Below are 25,069 nucleotides of genomic sequence, written 5' to 3' on the forward strand. Positions count from 1 at the left end.
AGTTATAAGTGCCTTCGCGTTATCCGCGGCTTGGAGTTCCCTTGCCATCGTGTGCACCGTTGGGAGCTGGCTGAACAGCAGAGGAAGCAAAAGAGAGCAGAAAACTTGTTGGCTCTGGAATAAGGAGTGAAATGTCTGCCCTCACCTGCAGTAGGACACTGGGTTCTTTCACTGCAGGAGGGGTTGGCAAACTTCTGGAAAGGACCAGAGAGCAAACGTTCTGCTTTGAGGGCCATGTGGTCTCCGTTGCAACCACTCAGCTCTCACCTTATAGTAAAAATGGCCCTAGACAACCCATACATGCGTGACCATGGCTGAGTTCCAGTAAAACTTTATTTGTAAAAACAGACGGTGAACAGATTTGGTCCCAGAGCTGTAGTTTTCCCACCCTTGAGCCACAAAGTTCACGAGGACCCAGTTCACCCCTGCGTCCTCCCTCCCTTTGAAAGTTTCCAACAGGGCAGGTTAGCAGGCCCCCCTGGTTCCCGCTCAGTCCCTCCTGGGTCCCATTGCCTTCTGGGAGAATCCCACTTTGATTTGTCAATGGGTCTTGACATTTTCTGGGCCGTGTTTTGTGTAGCCTAGTTCTCGGCATAGAGAGCTTTAGCCAGCTTTTCTTGTTAATGACTCTTGTTTCGTAAGCCTGTTTGGATGGTACCCCTGCAACTCCATCCAGCTATGTAACGCTTTTCCAATCTGTGCTGATGGGTTCCTGGACACCAGAGATGAAGCCCAGGACTCATCAAGGGTGTTGCTGTCCAAAGCCTCACCCACCAGGGCGGTCCCACTCCAAGCCAGGCAGCAAGGGTCTCACGGGTACAACCGCCCTCTCACAGGCCCACTTATGAAAAAAAACGTTAAAGATGGATAAGTATACATTTATCTGTATGTGTGTCTACAGCTTTTAAAAATTGTGGTAAACACAATTTACCATCTGTGAAATGATAGAAAATATATATATTTTGCTCTCTGCCCCTGGTTCTTGGCACACAGGTCCTGAAATTCTTGTAATTTCCTAAGGAATCAGAGCGCTAGGAACATCTCGTTTTAATCTTTGGTTTATGATCCCATCCCTGGCACAGGAAATCCTTGTGAATTCCTAAGTGATAAAAGTACTAGGGCTTGGGATTAGCGGATGTAAACTAGAATAAACAATATAAACAATAAGGTCCTACTGTATAGGACAGGGAACTATATTTGATATCCTGGGATAAATCAGAATGGAAAAGAATATGAAAAAGAATATATATACGTGTGTATAACTGAGTCACTGCTGTACAGCAGAAATTAACACAACATTGTAAATCAACTATACTTGAATAAAATTTTTAAAAAGCACTAGGAGCATCTTTTGTTCTGATGAAATGACTCTTGGTGGGCTCCTGGATGGCTCCTGGATAGGGGCTGGTCACCAGAAAGACCGAGCCATGATTGGAAGCATAGAATTTTCAGCCCCCTTCTCCCCGCTTCTCCAGAGAGGGGAGAGGGTCTGGAAATAGAGTTAATAATTGATCATGCCGGACTTCCCTGGTGGTCCAGCGGTTAAGACTCTGCACTTCCAGTGCTGGGGACGCGGGTTCGATCCCTGGTCGAGGAACTAGGATCCCACATGCCGTGCGGTGTGGCCAAAAAAAAAAAAAAATTGATCATGCCTACGTGAGGAAGTGTCCATAAAAATCCCGATAGTACATGGTTTGGGGAGCTTCCAGGTTGGCAAACACATCCACGTACTGGTAAGGGCCTCCCCTACTCCTCGGGGAGAGGAGGTCCTGTGCTCAGGACCCTCTTGGACCTTTTGCCCTGTGTATCTTTTCATCTGGCTGATCATCTGTATCCTTTCTCACATCCTTTCATGAACTGGTAAACACAGGTGTTTCCCTGAGTTCTGTGAGCAGCTCTAACAAATTAAATGAACCCGAAGCAGGAGGTGGTCGTGTAGCCAAGTCGGGCAGAAGCTGTGGGTAACCTGGGGACCCATTACTTGTGATCTGCATCCGAAGTGGAGTGGGGAACAGCCTTGTGGGACCGAGCTCTTCACCTGCAGGATCTGATGTCATGTCTGGGTAGATAGTGTCCGAACTGAGTCCAGTTGTAGGACACCCAGCTGGGGTTGTGGAGATTTGCTTGGTGAGGGACCCACCCCCCATATTTGGTGACAGAAGTGTCTGTGAGAAGTGAAGTGTTCTGTGTGAGTGTAAGGGCAACACGCAGGAGGGAAAGACCGAGTTTTCCTATTGCACCGTCTTAACCCTTTTTAAGCATACAGTTCAATATTTTTTACTATCTGCACATTGCTGTATACTAGCTCCCTGGAACCTTTTCATCTTGCAAAACTGAAAACTCTATACCCATCAAAGAACAACTTTTCTTCCCCTCAGCCCCTGGTAACCACCATTTTACTTTCTGTTCCAAGAGTCTCACTACTTGGGATATTTCATGTGAATGGAATCACACACTTTTCGTCTTTTTGTGTCTGGCTTATTTCACTTAGCATCATGTCCTCAAGAGTCATCTGTGATGTAGCGTATGTCAGAATTTCCTTTGTTTTTAAAGCTGGATAATATTCCATTGGTTGTATATCCTACATTTTCTCTATCCACTCATCTGTGGGTGGGCATTTAGGTTGCTTCTACCTCTAAGCTATTATGAACAAAGGTACAATGAATGTGGGAGTGCAAATATCTCTTCAGTATCCTGTTTTTAATAATTTTGGATATATACCCAGAAGTGGGAGGGCTGGATCATGTGGTAGTTCTATTTTTAAGTTTTTGAGGCACCTCCGTACTGTTTTCCATAGCAGCTGCACCATTTTACATTTCCACCAACATATTTATAGCTTTTTTTTTGAAGGAAAAAATGTAAACAGGATAGTCTGTATAGTTTCATTCACTCATTCACTCAAAAATATTTATTGAATGCTTACCCATGTCCAGTCACTGGGTTACTGTGTTTTTTTTGTTTTTTTTTTTGTTTTTTTTTGCGGTACACAGGCCTCTCACTGTTGTGGCCTCTCCCGTTGCAGAGCACAGGCTCCGGACGCACAGGCTCAGCGGCCATGGCTCACGGGCCCAGCCGCTCCACGGCATGTGGGATCTTCCCGGACCGGGGCACGAACCCGTGTCTCCTGCATCGGCAGGCAGACTCTCAACCACTGCGCCACCAGGGAAGCCCGAGCATAATGTTTTTGAGCTTCATTCCCATTGTAGTATGTATCAGTACTTCATTCCTTTTTATGGGCAAATAGTATTTCGTGGTAGAGATAGAACCCATTCTGTTTATCCATTCATTCGTTGCTGGATGTCGGGGATGCTTCTGCCTTTTGGCTACTGTGAATAGTGCTGTTATAAACATGGGTGCACAAGGATTGGTTTTGTTACTGAAAGTGGGGTCTGGCTGCTCACCACTCAAAAGCAAATAAAGAGGCAAGGTTGGTGGAAAGGAAAGTTTGCTTTATTTCGGATGCCGGCAACTGGGGGTGGGAGAGGGAGGGTGGACTCCTGTACAAAGGCCAACTCCCCCGCCCCCCCACCCCCAATCAGTGGGCAAGAACTTTCATAGGCAGAAGGAGGGGCTACATGCAGAAACAGCCCAGTCGGCTCTGACAGTCATCTTGAAATTGGTCACGCGGCAGTCTGATCAGCGTCGTCTTGATTGTTCTGCTTCCATGTCCTGGCTATTGTAAATAGTGCTGCAGTGAACATTGGGGTGCATGTGTCTTTTTGAATTATGGTTTTCTCTGGGTATATGCCCAGTAGTGGGATTACTGGGTCATATGGTAGTTCTATTTCTAGTTTTTTAAGGAACCTCCGTAGTAGCTGTATCAATTTACATTCCCACCAGTAGTGTAGGAGGGTTCCCTTTTCTCCACAGCCTCTCCAGCATGAGCTGCTCGTATATTTTGGAGATTAATCCTTTGTCAGTTGCTTCCTTTGCAAATATTTTCTCCCATTCTGAGAGCTGTCTTTTCGTCTTGCTTATGGTTTCCTTTGCTGTGCAAAAGCTTTTAAGTTTCATTAGGTCCCATTGTTTATTTTTGTTTTTATTTTCATTACTCTAGGAGGTGGGTCAAAAAAGATCTTGCTGTGATTTTTGTCATAGAGTGTTCTGCCTATGTTTTCCTCTAAGCGTTTTGTAGTGTCTGGCCTTACATTCGGGCCTTTATTCCATTTTGAGTTTATTTTTTTTAATGGTGTTAGGGAGTATTCTAATCTCATTCTTTTACACGTAGCTGTCCAGTTTTCCCAGCACACTTATAGAAGAGATTGTCTTTTCTCCATGTTATATTCTTGCCTCCTTTGTCATAGATTAGGTGACCATAAGTGCATGGGTTTATCTCTGGGCTTTCTATCCTGTTCCATTGATCTATATTTCTGTTTTTGTGCCGGTACCATACTCTTTTGATTACTGTAGCTTTGTAGTATTTGATTGTTTGAAGTACAGTTAGTCTTTAATTCCAGGGTCGGTTTGTTCCCATTTCTTTGAGGCCAGTTCTTGGAATTGGGGTAGCTTATGTCATGGCTACAGTCTGGTCATCATGTAGTTAACTTCCTCCACCTGGTGGGGCTTTCAGTATCTATAAAACAGCTCACAGGATAGGGCTCAGAATATTATCTGTAGCTCTTGAGGAAGAACTAAAGGTCCTTGACTTTGCTTAATGGCTAAACTGTTATTATTTGGTCTCATTGGACTGTTTTCCTTTGTTACTGCATTTTCTCACTTCTCTGATTAAACTTATTGTTTGGCTAAAGTTTTTCCACAGGCAAAAGGCAGGCTGAGGACATGGTGGGGAAGGACCATAAGGTCCTGCTCTGCTTCAGTTTGAGTACCTGTTTTCCATGGTTTTGGATCACAGACGTTTGCCGCTTGGGGGTCACTCAGGGTTCCATCCTGTTATGAGAAGCAGAGCAGTGATGTGACTTGCCCCGGTGAGCTGGTGGGAAATCTAGCGCGTGAACTGGGCTGGGACTTCCAGGCACTCTCTCCCTCACCTTCTGAATCTTGAAAAGCTCCTACCCTCCTCACACAGTCCCCAACCCCCATAAATCACCTTTAATCAGAGAGAAGAAGAATTTACACAGTCAGCCATCCTGGAATCCCAAAGCCCCTGCCTGCTCCGGGCTGCCTGGTTCCCATCTGTGGCCTCCGCAGGGTCCCCTGGCAGATGTGTCCTGAGGCTGTGACTTCCCTCTGTCCTTTCTAAAGGGGTTGGAGGTGAGGGTGTCCTTGGGTGTGGGAGAGGTGGGATTGGACTTCACATCTGCTCCGTGGAAGTCCTTTTGGGAGGTGGGCTTTGCTTGGGGGCAGTGATAGATGTTACGGGCCAGTAGACATGACCAGGGGATGTTGTAGGGCCCCTTCCCCAGAGGAAAGGATGGAGCCTCCTCAGTGGATCCCCCTAGTGGATCCCCCAGAGCAGGGAAGAGCATTTGTCCTGGGATTGATGTTCAGAAGATTTTAGGATTCTCTAAACAGGTGCAGAGGAGGCCACAGCCCTTGGTTCTCAGCTTCTCTTTTCAGCTGCTTCTACTTCGGGGTGAGTGATTCGTTAAACTCCAGGGGTCACCGTTTGGTGATTTCTGGACTGCCATCATTGGTAGGGTTAAATATAAGCAAGAAAGAGGAAGATGGGACAGTGGGAGAGAAAGAATGGAGGAGACGCAGTTGAAGGAGAGAAGCATGCCCTGGTGGAGAGGGTCCTGCCTCTGTGGGCTCAGCATCCCAGTTGTATCCCATGGCTTTGACCTCGAGGGGCTGAATTCTCTCTCGCGTGTGAGCCTCTCCAGCACTTCCTGAAGAGCCCAGTGTTCGGTAGATGCTCAGTAATGAGTCCGTTAATGTAAATGAATGACGTCTTCCATTGAAATGAGACCAGCATGGGACATGCGGAGCTCACCAACGTGCCACCCGGCCCAGACCTTTGGGATGTTTTTCCCTGTAAGATGGTAAATCACTTATTGGACATCCAAGTAACACAGTTACCTCTGCTCCAAACGGAATTAAAACTAAATGTCAACTGGTAGCTTGATTTCCATTCTGGAAATAATCATGTTTCCTGCCCAGGTCAGCCTGGCTTCAGGTCCTCAGTGGTCTGATTGACAAGGGTTGCGAGAACTCTGTATTCACTTATTAGTCTAATGAACAGGCCAGATGGTGGCTTCCCAGGGCAGAGCTGCTTTTATGGTCCCCGGTATTCCTTGGGCATAACTTATCACTAGGGAACATCTGCATTATCTAATGTGTTCCTTTGAAGCATTTCATTCTTGTTGATTGCTGCTTAAAGGTCATTTCCAAATAAACATGGAACGAAAGGTCCCTGCACCCAGCAGAAAAATCATCAGGAAGCAGCTTTGGTTCTGTTCAATTCCAATGCCAACCTCCTCACTGGCAGAGCCTGTTCTTCTGGTTGTATGTGGCTAATTGTGTTGCCATTTACTTCTGGACTCTAGATTTGGGGATGGGGGTTAGCAGTGGGGTGGCAACAGGTGCAAATCTTGATTTATGGAAGTGCAGACCCACGTGTGGGTTTAGGGAATGGGGGTTAAGTCATTTCCAGAGGTCACCAATAATACAAGTTCTGGCTGACATTACTGAAGAACTATGCTCCTGGCCCAGGTGAGTTGGATGCCTAGAGACTTGTGGATGAAACTGTGAATTTGCTGAGTAGGATTTTAGAAGAACACAAGGAAGGGAGGTTATGGCAAAAGACAAGGGACGTTCACCTTAGTCTGTGTTTTCCAAATAGTAAAGAAAGACTTCAAACCAACGCTTGTCAATTTACCGCCAGTCCCGGGGTGTGTTCTTGGAACAGATTACTCTATAGATGGTTTGTGTGCTATAGATGGGGAGAAGCTGCATTGGTGTCATCCATCAGCTTTCTCCATTGGCTTAGTTGGCTGGTAGATGTGCTGTGGACATGGTACCATGGGATTTTAACAAGGCATTCACCAAGCGGGCCTGATGCTTGGGCAAGCTGAGTGGGCTTGAGAGCTGCCCACAGGGGCAACATCCCAGGTATGTGTGGGTCCAAACAGAGGGAAGGGGATCTGCACATAAAGATGGGCTGCCAGGATCTACATGGATGGACCTAAAGATTATCATACTAAGCGCAGTAAGTCAGAAAGAGAAAGATAAATACCATATGATATCACTTATGTGTGGAATCTAAGATACGACACATATGACCTTATCTACAAAACAGAAACAGACTCACAGACTTAGAGAACAGACTTGTGGTTGCCAAGGGGGACGGATGGATTGGGAGTTTGGAGTTAGCAGATGCAAACTATTAGATATAGAATGGATAAACAACAGGGTCCTACTGTATAGCACAGGGAACTATATTCAGTATCCTGTGATAAACCAGGAAGGAAAAGAATATGAAAAAGAATGTATGTATATGTGTGTGTGTGTGTGTATATATATATATATATATATATACACACACACATATATATGTATGTATGTATAACTAAATAACTTTGCTGTATAGCAGAGACTAATACAACATTGCAAATCAACTATACTTCAATTTTTAAAAAAAGATGGGCTGCCAGGATAAGAAAAAAAGAGTGTAGTCAGGAAGATCAAGAGGATTAAGGACAAAGACAAAAAACAAAGAATAGTGGGAGAACCAGAGGTGAATTGGTGGTTGGGAGAAGTGAGAGAAGGAGATGGCTCGTGTAGGATGTATGGAATTCCACGGACTGGCTTACATTTAAAGAGGGGGCAAGGGTTCTGTGCTAAGTGCTGTACCTGTACCATTCCTGCCTCATGGCAGCTTTGAGTTCTCCCATTTTATAGATGGAGAAATCGAGACACTGTCAATAAAAGGTAGAGGCAGGGTGAAAACCCTAGGGCTTGTGCCCTCAACCACTGAACCCCGTGTTTCTCTGGGGACACAGCTGGTACATTAACACATAGGAGGGCCCCAAACATTGGGGGAAGGTTATCCATGAAGTGCTGTTATTCCCTATCATATTTGGAAAACAAAAAGAATTCCCACTCACTGATAACGCAAGTGGAATTTGGAGAGCTCTTTCAGAAGTGTCATTTGCTGACGTCTGTCAAGAGAAAACCTGCACACACCTGAGGGCCCAGCCTGCACTTCCAGGAATGCATCCTGGGGAAGTATCCTCATCCACACCTCAGGATAGAGGCACGAGAGTAATCACTAGTGCATTGTCGATACTCGCAAGAGATTAGAAACATCCTAGAAGTCCTCCAGGAGGGGACCAATCAGTTAAAATACAGCTCATCTCCGCGGTGGAATCCCACACAGCGTGAACAAGAAGGAAGAGGTAATGGCATATGGACCAGCTTGGGAGATGTCTATGGTAAGAAAAAGAAGTTGTGGAATTAGATATATATATATGTATAAAATAAAATAATGTGAGTGTTCTGTACAATAATATAATAATTATGCAATATTGTAATAGTAATATAATAATTGTATAATTTTCATATAAATCAATTTATATTTATAAATTTGAATTATATAAGTAATGCATACAAATACATAGCATTCTATAATTTAAATCATATGTCTACACGTTTGTGTGTATATATGTATATAAACATAGATATGTGAATATACATACGTGGATATATAAATGTGCATGCATGTATATAAACAAATGTACACACATACACTCCTATATACACGTATACAAACATATACACGTGTACATATGTACGCGTGTACACGCATATATAGCTTGTGTATATACATACACATACACATCTATATACACATGTACACATATACACACATGTATATGTGTACGTGTGTATAAGCATGTATATAGGTGTGTGAATACATACATATACACACCTATATACATATATACACGGGTATATATGTACATGTGTATATAGGTGTATATATACCTACATATATACCCACATATACACATGTACATATATATATACACACACACACACGTACACAGAAATATATGGGATGATTTTTTTGTCTTTTTTATTCTTTTTGGTATTTTCCAAATTGGAAAACAATGAGGGAAAACATGAGAGGAATCAACAACACTGCATGGATGGAAGCTTTGTGACACTAGCAGGGCAGGCAGGGCCGGGAGCTCTCTGAGAGGGTGTTTTTTCAGCTGTACCACACCCTGAGGGAACCAGTGTGGGTGGTGAGGGACCTGGGCCAGGTCATTGGGAGAACAGTTGGAAAAACCCATGTTTAGGTTGGAAGAGGGTAGAGTTGGGATGAACTGAATGCTGCCTTTAGGTCACAGGAAAGAGATGTAGGAGCCTCCAGAGGCAAAACTAGACCTACTGGGTAGAAATTCCATGGGGAGAGATACAACGCCTTGACTAGGTTGGCGGTAGGGTCCCCGTCATAGGTGGGGTTCAAGAAGAGGCCACACGTCCACGTCTGGGGGATGTTGTAGGGGATGCTTGTCCTTTTGGGTATGCCACGTCCCAGCTCAGCAGATGACCGCTGATTTGGTTCAGTCGTTAACTTAGATAAGCCAAGGCAGTGGCTCTCCACTGTGTCTCTGCCCTGACACACTGAAGGATTTGTGGCCCTCCCACCCCCAGCGGTGTCCCCACGGCAGTTATCCTCAGTTACAGGACCTTGCCAGTCGAGATGTATCTCAGACACCGTAATCATTAGTATGGGGGCATGCCCCATCTCTTTATCTGTAAAGTGGGCATGGTATCAGTCACTAGCCTCATTAGTTGTTGGGAAGATCAGTTGGTGGTTAAGTATTTAAAATGGTACCCTGGGCAAGTAAAGTGTTAGCTATTGTATGTAATTCAAACACATTCCCAAGGTGATCCTGATATATCTCCCTGCCCTTTCCGCCCCTCTCCCCGGCCTGACCAGTTGAGAATCTTCAGTCTAAGCTAGAAGGAGGGCTTTGAACCAATGGAGTCCCTGGTGAGTTCAGCAGATTTATTTTTGAGCACCACAACCTGTGCAGGTTCATTTCCTTCTTTCGTGTTTTTTTTTTTTTTTTTGGCCGTGCCGTGCGGCATGCGGGACCTTCCTCGACCAGGGATCAAACCCGTGCCCCTGAATCATTGGGAGGGCAGAGTCTTAATCACTGGACCGCCAGGGAATTCTTTTTTTTTTTTTCAGGTTCATTTCTTTAGGGGCTGGTGATTCGAGGCTGAACACTGTTTTGGGACTTTCATTCTCGTAGGGAAGACACAGCCCACTAAACAGCACAACAAACACCCATCCCCTTAGCCACCCACTGCCCGCAAGTGAAAACAGATAAATTGCACGTTGCAAGTTATTGAAGTTTTCGTATGCTGATCCCAAGATCTACACCCTTATCTGGGACCCTTTCATTCAATGGATGTTGAACATCACCTCTAAGTATTTAAAGCCACTGTGTCGTATGGTGCTCAACGCCGAGGCATCATTCCGTTTGGACGCCTCCTTAAGTCCACCTTTGCAGCTGAATTTTCTGATTCTCTGCCGCCCAAAGAAAGAGAGGGCCTGTCTCTCTCTCTCTGGGCTGGGCTTGCTTCCAGAGGCCAGGCCAGAGGGCTAAGCCCACTGCTGCTTCTTGTGTCATGTAAGCCACCAGGCTCCTATCCTGTTTCCCTCTAGGTTGTTTTTATCTGGCTGCAAAGCAATTATTTTAGCCTCTAGTCAATTTCTGTCAGATTACCAAGGGACCTCAGAGCTCTCGCAGGCCCTGAGAGAGAAGTCAGGTTGAAAGGTCCAGGAGCTGCCGACTGGCAGCCTGAACGTCACCGAGGGCCGCTTCTCATGCTGATGTGCTAGCTGCCTTCTTTGGTTTCCCGACGTACTTGAGAACTCTGGGGTGCTAGGTCCTACAGGGGGCTTTGTTTCTGGGTTCACAGGCCCTCGCGGATACCCTAACTCCGTTCATTTTCAAGGGTTGCAGCCGGCCTCTGCCAGCAGTGCACAGCTGTCATCCAGATGTCCAACTCAGCCTGGCGGCTTACCCCATACTTTACTGTAGGTGCTCAGAGCATCCCAGGAAAGCCACAGTGATGCTGAGAGGATTGGGGCTGATGCGGGGTTCGGAGCAAGAGCAGGGTTTCTCTAGTTGGGGTGAACGGCGGCTACTCTTCATTGGGGTGAGCAGGCTTCTCACTGCGGTGGCTTCTCTTGTTGCGGAGCACGGTCTCTAGGCGCGCAGGCTTCAGTAGTTGTGGCACATGGGCTCAGTAGCTATGGCTCGCGGGCTCTAGAGCGCAGGCTCAGTAGTGGTGGCGCACGGGCTTAGTTGCTCCGTGGCATGTGGGATCTTCCCGGACCAGGGCTCGAACCCGTGTCCCCTGCATTGGCAGGCAGATTCTTAACCACTGCGCCACCAGGGAAGCCGTGATGTAGCATTTCTTAAAAGAATCCATAAAACAAATAAAAGCCATTGGTGCTAATCTCTTGATTAAGCCAACTTTATAGATTTAAGCCAAAAATCTAGAGGAGTGCTTCTTCAGCCTGGGCATCATCAGAATATCCCGAAAGGCTTGTGGAAACACAGGTTGCTCAACCCCATTCTCAGGGCTTGTGGTTCAGTACGTCTGGGGTGGAGCGTGAGAATTTGCATGTCTTTTTTCTTTTTCTTTTTTTTTTTTTGCGGTACGCGGGCCTCTTACGGTCGTGGTCTCTCCCGTTGCGGAGCACAGGCTCCGGACGCGCAGGCTCAGCGGCCATGGCTCGCGGGCCCAGCTGCTCCGTGGCATGTGGGATCCTCCCGGACCGGGGCGCGAACCCATGTCCCCTGTATCGGCTGGCGGACTCCCAACCACTGCGCCACCAGGGAAGCCCCAGGGGCCACATTTTAAGTGTGGATGTAGGACCGGCCCCCTCTGCTTCCTTCAGGAATGTCACTCCCTACCTCCTCACCCGTTCTCCGTGACCGTCTATCTCCCAGGGGCCAGAAGGGTCCCCCTCTGTTCCTTTTCAACTTCCAAGGCCCTACTGAGAATCTCATGCCTGTGCTTCCAATGTCGGAGCCTGATCAGGCTGTGATGGCTGCTTCCCACCTGCCACCTGGCTGATGGCAAGTGTAACGTTGCGAGATGAATCAGATTTCCAAGATGCCAGATTGGGGGTGGGGTGGTGGTTCATGTATCTTCAAATGAACAAAATAGAGTCGTTCCTTCTCTACGTTCCTTGAGCAAGGGTGAGGCTCAGGCTGGCCTGGAGGTAGAGGTGGGAGCTTCTCCCCTGTCCCCAAATTTTCTGGGGCCACTCAGACAGTAGACAGCACTGCCAAAAGTAGGGGATGGGGCTGCCAGTGCCCAGGGCTTTATGCCTTGTTACTAGGGCTGAGGACTCAGCCAGATGGTTGACTATGGTGATTCTAACAGAAACTACCCAGTCTTTTTTTTTTTTTTAAACAGCGCTGTTAGAAATCCTCTGATATCATTCAGCATGGCGCTCTACTGAGAAGGCAGAAAGGCCTTCCTTGTCTCTGCGGTTAAATACTAACAAAGAGCAGCTGGAAGTGGAGGGGCAGGCGGCCTGAGCCAAGGGCCGTGGGGCCGCTCGTCTTCATTAGTGTCACCGCAGACAGTGTCGCGTGGACATGGGCTGGGCCTTAGGTCACCCAGCTGGTTTTCTCCCGGAGCCTGCAGGGATCAGCCTGGCCTAGTTTTCGAGACTTGAACGAACTCCCCGGCAGGCAGAGCGCCCTGATCTGTCCTCTCAGTTCTCGTTGCCCTAATCTTTTCTTTGTCTGAGATGGTGGTGCTCAACTGCGGGCTGTCTGGCCCCTTAGGAGACATTACTAGTTGTCACAGCTGGGACGGGCTGCTGCCGGCATCCAGCGTGCAGAGGCCGGGGATGCTGCCAGACGTCCTCCCATGAGCGGGGCAGCGCCCCCCTCGCCCCAACAAGGAACGATCCGGCACAGAATGTGCACAGTGCTGCGGCTGAGAAATGCTGTCCTGATAAACCAAGCGACCACGGAACCTGAAACGTTGTTCTGGCCTGTGGCAGGCTCGTTCTCGAAATCTGGAGAAGAGATTGAAGAGAGGAAATAAGATGACTCTTCTTTTTTTTTTTTTAGCAGATGTTGGGGTAGGAGTTAATTAATTAATTAATTTATTTTGGCTGCGTTGGGTCTTCGTTTCTGTGCGAGGGCTTTCTCCAGTTGCGGCGAGCGGGGGCCACTCTTCATCGCGGTGCGCGGGCCTCTCACTATCGCGGCCTCTCTTGTTGCGGAGCACAGGCTCCAGACGCGCACGCTCGGTAGCTGTGGCTCATGAGCCCAGTTGCTCCACGGCATGTGGGATCCTCCCAGACCAGGGCTTGAACCCGTGTCCCCTGCATTAGCAGGCAGATTCTCAACAACTGCACCACCAGGGAAGCCCCTAAGATGACTCTTGAGGAAGGATCCCCCGTGGCCTTCCTGCAGCGGGATGCTGTCATTGCTAATAAAAAGCTGTAATTCACTCAGCACCACTTTTGGATGGTTTCCCCTGATATTGAAATGAGAAAAGACATAGCACATGCGCAGACGCACGGACCACTTAAGGAACGAATTTTATCCCTAAACCTCCTGCCCCTCGGGGTTGAACGGTGGGTGTCATAATTCCAGTCCCTCTGTCTGGGATGGAGTCCCCAATCTGGTTACATGTAGGTTCTGATTCGTCACGTTGGGGCAGGGCCTGAGATTCTGCGTCTCTACCGGGCTCACCCCTGCCCCGGGGGCTGCTAGGTGGAGCCCTTGCTGCAAGATCATAGGTCAGTCGTTGGGTAGCAAGGTACTAACCTGACCTTCGAGATTCCTAAGCCTGTGGAGGGACTGGAATTATGGCGCCCACCATTCAATCTGGATAATGGAAAATTCTAGCAAAGCTCTGTGCACGAATAAGTCAGCTTCCCTTCACGTGAATGATGTGATATGGAGAGACCCACTCATCCTGGTGTGCCCAGAACTGTTCCAATTAAAACCCAAAGTTTCGCTTCCAAGGAACCCATCACTCCCTTGAAACCTGGATGGTTGGTCACCCTATGAGCCCCGCTATAACCCCAGGAAAGGCAAGGTTGGAATTTTCAAATTTCCTTTAATAAGGAAGGCTCTGAGCCCCGTGCTGTGGGAACTCGAGGAAAGCCTTTTATTTAGTTGTTTTAGCTTCTCTTCTGTTCTGGAAATAGCAGCAGGTATGATGTCAGGAAACGCCACCGCCTAACGCCGGGGCCCATTTTGTGTCTCCAGGAAGATTGCGTTTCTCTCCCTGTGAATTGTGTTGTTCTCTGAACACCCTGCCTTTTCTTCCTCCCATCCTTGTTACCCACTGCTTCCAGATTCTTCCCCACCTCCTCCTCGGAGCAGGCCACTCCACTGCTCTAAAACTTTCAGCATTTCCTGACTGATACAGTTGTCAAGGGTTTTGCCCTCAAGGAAATAAGTTTTGTGGTGGGTAGAAAAAAGTGTAAGATGTTACCAAGCTCTTAAGTAGCGTATATTCCTAATGGTTGACGAATATATGACTCTTTTTTCCTTTTTCTTTGACTGAGCTGCGTAGCTCGCTGGATCTTAGTTCCCTAACCAGCGATTGAACCCGGGCCCTGGCATTGAAAGCACCGAGTCCTAACCACTGGACCGCCAGGGTATTCCTGTGTGATTCACTTTTTTAAAAAAGGTCCAAGGTTTTATATAATTAAGGGTTACCATGCTAGATGGAATGTAGGGTCCGTGTTGATGTGACTTTGCAGATGATTTAGGTTGGACTCAGTAAGCATGCTGTCTAAACCCTCCCTGCTATGGCTTGGCTAGTTTCTGTGTAGTTTTCCAAACATTTCGCCTAATTTCTGTCTCTGGGTCTTTGGGTCTCCCATCAAGAATGCCTTCTCCTTTCTTCTCGGTCTACCCCACGACATCCTTCACTGTTCTATAGGTTCCCACCCTCACTATACCAACCCTTAATGATCTCTGTTTTAAAACTTTTAGCATTTAATCGGCGTGGCACTGGTTTCCAGCTGAGCAGTAACTGCAGTCTTGCCCATTAAGGGTTCAAAGATGGGGAAACATCTTCAAGAGAAGAGAATGAATAAGCATGTACGGGGAAGAGACCATCTTAGGGTGAGCTCCTCCCCCAAGTCCGCTGCCAGCCTTGTCACCTCAAGTCTCACCGGTGTCCTGGAACAGCAGCTGCACTCAACTTCTTTGATGAATTTGGCATTTAGAGGTCTTGGTGAGATCACGTTCTAGAAGTCTTGCCCGGGAGTGTGCGCTGTAGAAATTAAGAGTCTTTAAAAAAATGCAGGTCACCGCTCGTTTATTTGACGAGTGTTTATGAAGTGTCTTCTCTGTTCACCCAAGGGATGGTACACGTTCACTATCATTCTCTTTAGGGTTGAAAACCTCATGGGTAGCCACGTTAGAACAGCAATGGACAAGGGTTGGGAGCTACTCGCATAGTTAATTGTTTGGTGTGGATTTATTTGTTGTTTTCCTGGCTTCTCAAAGTCAAGGACTATGTGTTTCATTTATTCCCCACCCCCTGCAGCCATGATTCCCAGCCTGGGGTTCCTGAGCTTGAAGGGGCTGCCTAGTATGGTGTTTATCCATTATTAATACTTCCCAAAGCCGAACGAGGCAAAGTCAACTTCAAATCCAATCTCTTCTGCTTTTGGTTGTAGTGAAGGCCTCTCAGTTCTGTGGCCCTGGTATCTCATGTTGATTTGAAGCTCTGATTGGTAGTTACCTCAGTGTGTCTTTGATGAATTAAAAAGCGAGGAAAGGGACGAATTCTTGCTTTAACATCATTTGTTTGACTAAACGCTTTCAAATTATTTTTTGGAGGGGAGTGCAGTTGGAGACGGAATAACAGGTGGCTTAGAGAGAGCACAGAGGTGGTTACCTACTAGATCATCCATGCTTGTTGCAATGAACCCAGAGTAGATTTTGGTGTTAAAATGGACTAGAGAGTGCTTCCCCGCTATGGCTGTGGAAGGTTCTGGAAGAACTCAGCATAGCCCTCTCCACCCCAGAAGCAGGCACCTCCGGAGACATTCTGAAGTCCAGCTGTCACGAGGCCCCCCTGAAGGCAGCTGGGTAGGTGTCAGGGGCCCCGTGTGAAGGCCCGAACTCTGTGCTTTTCTGGGTTTGGGGATGGCGGAGAAGAGGAGGCTTAGGTGTGAGCGCTGTGCCCTGAGCGCATGGTCTCCTGGGAGTATCTCGGGGGCCTTTGAGATGGTCAGAGGCAGGGCCTCCGGCGGGCGGTGGGAGCCCCCACGTCTGTGGGCACCCCAGGGCTCACGTGTTCTGTCCGAGCCAAGGCCCCGCCAACCATCTGTCTGTGAGCTGCAAGACAGGAAACGTGACCTGCATCGTGACAGCCCTGCCTGGTGGCGACAGGCAGTCCCAGGGGCTCTGGGAGGAGCATGTGTATGGGAGGGTGTGTGTGTGTCGGGGGGGAACTGCCTCTGGTTCTCGTCATGGGCAGACGACCTCATCCTGCAACTGGCCTGTTGGAGAGCTAATGAGGTGAAGAGAATCCATGAGAAATGACCGATTAAAACAAATCGTGGAAATCTTCAAGGGAACCTGGCTTTCCGAAGCATCCAGGTGGTTTTGGATACAAGCACAGAGTCTGCGTTATTGACTGGGAGTCTTGTGCATAGAATTAGGGGAGTCTACGTTGGGTTTCACTACTGACCTTAAGTCATGTTATTTAAGCTCAGTGAGCCTTGTTTTCTGGATTCATCTCCTTTTATACCTGCTTGAAATGTGTTTAAATTATAAAAAGAGGGGACTTCCCTGGTGGCGCAGTGGTTAAGAATCCACCTCCCAATGCAGGGGACACGGGTTCAAGCCCTGGTCTGGGAAGATCCCACATGACGCGGAGCAGCTAAGCCCGTGTGCCACAACTACTCAGCCTGCGCTCTAGAGCCCATGAGCCACAACTACTGAGCCCACGTGCCACAACTACTGAAGCTCGCGTGCCTGGAGCCCGTGCTCTGCAACAAGAGAAGCCACCGCAGTGAGAAGCCCGCGCACCCGAAGGAAGAGTAGCCCCCGCTCAATGCAACTAGAGGAAGCCCACGCGCAGCAACAAAGACCCAACCGCAGTCCAAATAAATAAATAAATAAATTAGAAAAAAAATTTATAAAAAAAACATAACGTTGTAGAAAGGGGGAAAAACTCTACACTCTTATCACCCAAGTACTTTAATTTGTATGAATTTTAGTTTTCTGTTATTTGTGTATTTTTTGCCACTGTAATAACAAATGGCGTATATTTTTGTATATTGCTTCTTTCACAAAGCACCTTATCATGTATTATTTCCTCTGCTGCTACAGAGTTTATCGTTTTGACTAACTGCCTAAAAGTCTACTGCCTTTACGTTCTGTAATGTATCGAACTATCCTTCTTTTGTTAGCATTAGAGTGATCAACATCTTTTCTCCTCCCTATATTTTAAATCATTGTATTAAGCGAGTTCCTGGGAAATCACACTGACGGATCAACCCCATTAGCGGAAACAGAGGTTCCAGGACAGTTTGCATGGCTCCATCATTCCATTTAATTAGACAAATGATTTTTTTTTCTGAGTGCCTCTCATGTGTAAAGTTTTCTGTCTGTATTGTTATCTGTAGCCGGTCCCGGCTGATGTTTCCAGAATATGTGGCAGGACTGTAACACCTCACCAATTACAACAACTTCGGGTAAAAGGCCAGGGTGAGTCTGTGTGAAGCCTCAGTGAAATAGTATTTTTAAATAGTTTTAGAAGTCTGTCTCACCATGAAAATAACTATAGTATCCGTACCTCTTGCTTGCTGGATCATTTAAGATGGGGATTGGAAATGTCAGTTGTTTGTTAGTGGGTCCTCCTGGAAAGTACTCGAAACATTTTTATGACATTTGGTATTCTTTCTTTCTTTATTTTTGGCTACGTTGGGTCTTCGTTGCTGCATGCGGGTTTTCTCTAGTTGCGGCAAGCAAGGGCTACTCTTCATTGCCGTGTGCGGGCTTCTCATTGCAGTGGCTTCTCTTGTGATGGAGCACGGCTTCTAGGCGTGTGGGCTTCAGTAGTTGTGACTCACAGGATCAGTAGTTGTGGCACATGGGCTTAGTTGCTCTGCAGCATGTGGGATCTTCCCGGACCAGGGCTTGAACCTGTGTCCCCTGCATTGGCAGGTGGATTCTCAACCACTGCGCCACCAGGGAAGCCCGAGCTTTGGTATTCTGACCCATTTCCCTGTAGTCTTGCTTACAGTAATCATTTTCATGGTTGAGCCAGAAAGCTAGGACTCTGATCCGACAGCCCGGGAGGATTAGGGACTCACAAATGTGTGAGACATGGGAGAAATGGGGCTGGTGGGAGGTGTGGGTTCCAGCTCTGCGTCCAGGGTTCCATCTGTGAAGCGAGGGGACAGGGCCAGAGGCTCTTGGAGGTTCTTCCTGGCGCTAAATTTTATGGTGTGGCCTACAGTGACCTTTAGCCCTGTGTTAGTTTGCTAGGGCTGCTGTAACAAAATACCACAGACCGTGACTGAAACAACAGAAATTTACTGTCTCACAGTTCCGGAGGCCAGCAGCCCCCAGTTAAGGTGTCGGCAGGCTTGGTCCCTCCTGAGGGCCGTGGGAAAGGGTCTGGCCAGGCTCTCTCCCAGGTGTGCGGATGGCTGCCTTCTCCCCGTGTCTCTTCATGTTGTCTTTCCTCGGTGTGTGTCTCTGTGTCCACATTTCCTTTTTATAGGGACAGCAGCTCTATTGGGTTAGAGCCCATCCTAATGATTTCACCTTAATCTGATTACCTCCGAGAAGTCTACGAATAAGGTCACATTCTGAGGAACTGGGGGTTAGGACTCTAACATGTGAATTTGAGGGGTGCACAGTTCACCCATAAGAAGTCCAAGAATGGAAACCGAATTAGGAAACCTCCCTGTTAGGTTGAGATAGTTCGCACGAGCACAGAGAGGTGATTTTTGTCCCTCCCTCCCTCCCTCCATCCTTCCCTTCCTCCTTTGCTTCCTTCCTTCCTGCTGGTCCCATTCCCTGGGGATGATGGTGACGGTAGGAAACAATCATCCTTTCCGGGTAGGCTCACCCAGCCCTACTTTGTCCCTATCACCAACCGTCCGCAAACTACAGCAAATCCATGTGAAATGAGTTTTGTATCTGCTCCCACTCGGAGAGAGAAATAAAGCTTCTTGGAATCCAGCCTCCCTCCCCATTCCCTGGGGCCTCTTGAGATCTCTGTAGCTCCCTAAACGACTCCTGCTTTTGGAGATCTCACCCCATATTGCCCTAAGCGTATTAAAATGCTCCCACATTCCACATTAAGTACTCACCCCCATAAAATAATCAGAAAGATTTTTTGATAATTTTGCATTTGAAATGGTTTGTCTTGAAGCTTATTTAATTTACGACTGGTTGTGATTTCTTGGCCACTACTGTGCCTACTTAGGAATTCTCTTGAAGGGAGAAACGCTAAGACTCAGATTGTTTTCCAAATGTAATTAAATTTTTATGAATACCAAAGTCAACAATTAACAAGGTTTTATAGACATTGCGTTAAACACTTGTTAATTTAAATTTCTACCGTTTGTTTTTTGGGAACCAAAACCCAATATGTTTTTTTCAGTTCGTAACCATTTTTTTTTTTTTTTTTTTTTTTTTTTTTTTTGCGGTACGTGGGCCTGTCACTGCTGTGGCCTCTCCCGTTGCGGAGCACAGGCTCCAGACGCGCAGGCTCAGCGGCCATGGCTCGGGGCACGAACCCATGTCCCCTGCATCCGCAGACGGACTCTCAACCACTGCGCCACCAGGAAAGCCCAGTTCGTAACCATTTCATAGGCCCCTGGAAAACATGGAGACCCCAGATACTGGTCCACTGGTTTCTGGTTGCTGAGATGATCCTGCTTATTTTCTTGCCTAGTCTCTCCTTCCCAGTAGGAATTGGAATATCTCCTTCCCAGATCGCAGGCTCCCTCTGTGGGGTGTCTAGCCCCTATTTCCCGTCTCCTGGGGTGTCTACGGCTTCCCTCCCTGGGCTGGTTTTGATGACCTTGGCCTCTAGTTGTGGTCTTGTCTGTACTTTCCCTCCATCTTCAACACCCTAGTTCTCAATCTCTCTGTGGACTTTTTTGCTGAATAAGCAACCCTGGCCTGACTCCACCCACCCACCCCCACCCCCGCCCCCAAAGGCTCCATGCCTGTCACTGTCCTGAGATTCCTAATAATTTTATCTCTGAACTTGTGTTTTATAAGCACAGTCTGATGGGACCATGGAGTCTGCAGTGAGCAGATGCAGAGAAAAGGAAAAGGCTTTATATTTTAATACTTTTAATGGCCTTTCCCCCCACTGCCTTTTGATTAAGGGGCCTCCCATTTTCATTTTGCACCAGGCCCCCAAAATTATGTAGTTGGTCCTGCCGAGTGGACTAAGGGTGAGGGTCCTGGTGGTTCATAGTTCCACTGGGGAAAGGTGTCAGTGAAATGAGATGCTTCCAGGCAAAAGAAGTGTATTCGTTTCCTATGGTTGCTGTAACAAATCATCACAAACTTAGTGGCTTCAGACAACATAAATCATTACTGTTGTGGATGTGGGAAGGGCTAACATCAAAGTGCAAGGCCACCTGTTCCTTCTGGAGCTTCTAAGGGGACTTGCCTTTTCCAGTTTCTAGAGGCTGCCTGCGTTCCTTGGCTTGTGGCTGCACTACTCTGACCTCTGCCTTCTCTCACTCTGACGTGCTGCCTCCCTCTCTTCCTTTATAAGGACCTTTGTCATTACAGGGCCCCACCCGGGTAATCCGGCATAATCTTCCTATCTCAAGATCCTCAGTCACATCAGTAAAGACCCTTTTGCCAGTCAAGTAACACACCCAGGTTTCAGGGATTAGAATGTGAACATCTTGGCGTGGGCGGGGGCAGGGGCACTGCTCTGCCTGCCGAAGAAAGCTGTTTTCCAGCTTCAAATCTCCCAACACTTCAGATCTTCAAATCTTCCACCTGGGGCACATCAGGTTTTGTGTGTTCTGAAGTTCATGCCATTTTAAGGTGCCCCTTGAAGAAAAAAATGAGAAATTTTGGTATTAAAGTGAATATTCCTTTAGAATCAAAAAAAAAAAAAAAATCAGTCTTAGACTGAGTTCCTTTTCTTCCGAGGCCTCTTCGGCAAGTATCAACAATGCTGATGCTGGCGTGTCCCCTGGTGTCCTCGCCACCTGGGACACTCTGCTCCTAGCAGCCCCCTTGCAGGTGAGGGCCCCAAGCTTGGCTGTGTGGGACAGTGGCCTCTCTATCCACCAAAAGAAGGAGGTTTTCTCCTGCTGAGTTTTCCTCACTGGCTGGGGAGATTGCCCAGCAGTGGAAGGCATGGGTGTTTCTTTCCTGGAGAATAAGAAAAGGGAAGAAGCAGCCGGATAATACCATATAACAGCTTTCATCATAAGCCTTAATTTATAACACACACTCAAGGCAGTGCCTGCAGCGTCTGCACTGGCAGCATCGTGAGGGCACAGGTTGTCTCTGTGTCCTTTGCTGATGTGTATCCAGTGCCTCAAACATGCCTGTCACATAGTAGGTGTTCAGCAAACGTTTGCTGAGTGAGTGAGTGAACCAACAGGCTATTCGTGTGATCCACAGGGCTCTAAAGGAACAGGCTTGAAGTAGAATTTACTTGTTCAGTGATTCCCCTTAATAAAACCGAGCAAAGTGGACTCCATAGAATTACTTATGAGATGCCAGGAGAGTTGTTTGAAGCCAATGTGGAAAAGATGGAAAGTGGATTTATGCCAATGATCATCTTGGAGACAGGGTTGATTTCATATGTAATCAGTGGTGTTTTTTTTTTTTTTTTTTTTTTTGCGGTACACGGGCCTCTCACTGCCGCGGCCCCTCCCGCCGCGGAGCACAGGCTCCGGACGCGCAGGCCCAGCGGCCATGGCCCACGGGCCCAGCCACTCCGCGGCACGTGGGATCCTCCCGGACCGGGGCACGAACCCGCGTCCCCTGCATCGGCAGGCGGACTCCCAACCACTGCGCCACCAGGGAAGCCCTCAGTGGTGGTTTTTACCTAGTAATTCCATATCTTTTTTTTTTTTTTCTTTTGCGGTACGCGAGCCTCTCACGGCTGTGGCCTCTCCCATTGCGGAGCAGAGGCTCCGGACGGTCAGGCTCAGCGGCCATGGCTCACGGGCCCAGCCGCTCCGCGGCATGTGGGATCTTTCCGGACCGGGGCACGGACCCGCGTCCCCTGCATCGGCAGGCGGACTCCCAACCACTGCGCCACCAGGGAAGCCCGTAATTCCATATCTTAATTAAGCTGGTGGTTGAGCTTACTGCAAACTTCTCTCCCGATAATAGGTTCGTATAAAGTCAGTAGAACCTGCATTTTTCTTTTTTTTTGGGGGGGGGGGGGTGAAATATTACTGTCTTTTAAAAATTTATTTATTTTTAATTGAAGTATAGTAGATTTACAATGTTGTTAGTTTCAGGTGTATAGCAAAGTGATTCAGTTATACATATATATAATAAATCCATCCTTTTTCGGATTCTTTTCCATTATAGGTTATTACAAGGTATTGAGTAGAGTTTCCTGTGCTATACAGTAGGCCCTTGTTGGTTATCTATTTTATATATAGTAGTGCATATATGTTAAACCCAAACTCCTCATTTATCCCTCCCCTCTGCTTTCCCCTTTGGGGACCATGAGGTTGTTTTCTATGCCTGTGAGTCTATTTCTGTTTTGTAAATAAGTTCACTTTTTAGATTCCACATGTAAGTGACATCATATGGTATTTGTCTTCCTCTGACTTAACTTCACTCAGTATGATCATCTCTAGGTCCATCCATGTTGCCGCAAATGGCATTGTTTCATTCTTTTTTATGGCTAATATTCCATTGTATATATACCACATCTTCTTTATCCATTCATCTGTCCATGGACATTTAGAGAACCTGTACTTCTATACCCTCCCTCCAACCTAGCTGGTGCAGGTTCAGAATTAATCAGTTGGACAAAGGTGAGAAAGGACATGCTTGCTGCGTCCGTTTCCCCCTCAAGCCCTCGAGGGCAGCTCGTCCCTGTACGAGGCTCAGAAAACTGGCATCAAGTCGCCGTTGGCTCCTTTGGATGGTGCTTAGACTAAAAGGTGGGTTAGAATCTCCCCTTCCTCAGCTTATCAGTCACATCGGAGAGCAAATGTTAAGAGCAGTTAGACCTGTTCCACCTGCCAAAGCGTTCCAGGCATTTCCATTTAGGAAGCCCTGTGATGTCATAGTGTCCTGACGTCAGAACCTTAAATAATCAAAACCCAGGAGGGTCGAGGGAATTGAGCACCTAGGAGGTTTGATTGTAGGTGTATCTTTGCAGTGATTGGAATATAAAGATTGGCTGGACAGTTGGTTCTCTTCTTTCTTGCCTTTTAGGGTGAATCAAATGCTAACTAGTGCTTTGACTGAGGCTGGATGCCTCTTGAAGGGTGTGTTACATTTTAAAGAGTGCGTTTTGTCATCACTTCATATAAGAAGAGTTACTTTGTGGGATTACACTAGGGCTTCTCAGTCTTGGCACTATTGACATTTCGGGTCGATAATTCTTTGTTGTGGAGGCTGTGAGTAGTGACGGATGTTTAGCAGCGTCCCTGGCCTCTACCCACTAGTTTACTCCAGAGGCGAGGAGGAGCTCTCAGAGGCTTTGCAGTAGTAGACTGACGTGGCTGGACTTCTGTCTTTACAAGATCACTTTGGCTGCTGTTTGGGGGACAGACTGGGGGCGGGGATGCACAGTGGGAATCAGGGCAGGATGATGAGTCAGAGCTGTTATTTTGGGCAAAGTGGATGAATTCTGGATATATGGGTGGGGCATACTTAGAAAATCTCCTAAAAGAACAACAAAAAACCCCTGACATTTCAATAGCACTTCTTTGAACTGCCTATCACTTTCACCTCTTTAATCCCTTCAGCATATCAGCGCCAGTTCAGCTGGGTTTATCGTCCGCACTTGGAAGGAACCGGCGCCCCAGGCTCAGAGGCTTATCTTGGTCCTCGTGATGTGTCAGTGGTCAGACTTCAGGAAAGGGAAAGAAGTGAGAGGCCAGAAAGGCTGGATCAGGTCACGCTATCTGTGTGTAGCTGATCTCCGTGTGCCAGGGCCCAGCAGAGCCAACAGAGGCCCATGACATGTCCACTGGATAAATGCATGAGCAAATAAACGAAGGAAGGAGTGAGGGTCCAGGGATAATGATCGTTCAGCCTGCCGTGATGGGTGCCCTGCTGGATGCTGGGCGCTTTGTTCCGGTTCCAGTCACCTGTAGAGAGAGCACAGGGTGATTACTCCCAGACCCAGGATGCGGAGACTGCGGCTGAGAGGAGTTGGGGAATTTGTCCAAGGAAACCCACGTGCCAAGCTGGGCTTCTTCCTGGGCGGTCAGATTCCAAAGCCTTTGCTTAATTGCTGCAGTACCTCCTAAAAGAAACAAGATTTCAGAGAGGAAAGGAGGGAGGGAGGGAGGGAGGGAGGGGAGGGAAAGCAGGGGCAGAGAGACAGAGAGAGAGAAGAAGGAGGAGAAGGGAGGAGGAAGGGGTGGGGAGGAGGAGAGAATAAGAGAAGCAACAGTGAAGACATTGAGGACTCACTGGGCTGGACCACTTGTGTCCATCTCCTGTCCCTTCTCCATCTCCCCCAACACTTCCTGTGAAGCTGTCTCCCTCCACCCTCTGCCCCGCCCCGCCCCGCCCCGCCCCGCCCCATGCTCCAGTGGGAGGTGCTTGCTGCTGGCAGGTTGCTTAACCAGATCAAGCTACAGCAGTTCCTCTGGAAAAGGCCACCATCCCACTGCCCTGCTGATACCTTGCTGACTGTCAAGTTCGTTCTACGGCCTTTGGACGTTTGGGAGGCAGCCCTCTCTGCCTGCACGGCACCCGCCACCTTTTATTCATTTTATTATATTTTAAATTTTATTTATTTTTATAAATTTATTTTATTTATTTTTGTGTGCGTTGGGTCTTTGTTGCTGCGCGCGGGCTTTCTCTAGCTGCCGTGAGCGGGGGCTACTCTTGGTTGCAGTGCGCAGGCTTCTCATTGCGGTGGCTTCTCTTGTTGCGGAGCATGGGCTCTAGGCGCGCAGGCTCAGCAGTTGTGGCATACGGGCTTAGTT

The 25,069-nt window shown here is 47.7% G+C and overlaps 1 protein-coding gene and 1 long non-coding RNA gene across 2 annotated transcripts in view; one reads left to right on the forward strand and one right to left on the reverse strand.

The window, feature by feature from the left end:
• The window catches only part of SLC39A11 (solute carrier family 39 member 11), a 411,239-nt gene that overhangs the window by 49,802 nt on the left and 336,368 nt on the right, over nt 1-25,069 (forward strand). The gene's annotated exons all lie outside the window — the stretch shown is intronic.
• LOC137212423 (uncharacterized) lies at nt 23,833-24,627 on the reverse strand. The gene is made up of 3 exons (XR_010937508.1): nt 24,549-24,627; nt 24,312-24,378; nt 23,833-24,220 (listed from the first exon to the last, which is right to left on the reverse strand). It is a non-coding gene; the product is annotated as an uncharacterized lncRNA (long non-coding RNA).

This window comes from Pseudorca crassidens, chromosome 19 (assembly GCF_039906515.1).
Source record: "Pseudorca crassidens isolate mPseCra1 chromosome 19, mPseCra1.hap1, whole genome shotgun sequence".
In the NCBI taxonomy this organism is placed as follows: domain Eukaryota; kingdom Metazoa; phylum Chordata; class Mammalia; order Artiodactyla; family Delphinidae; genus Pseudorca; species Pseudorca crassidens.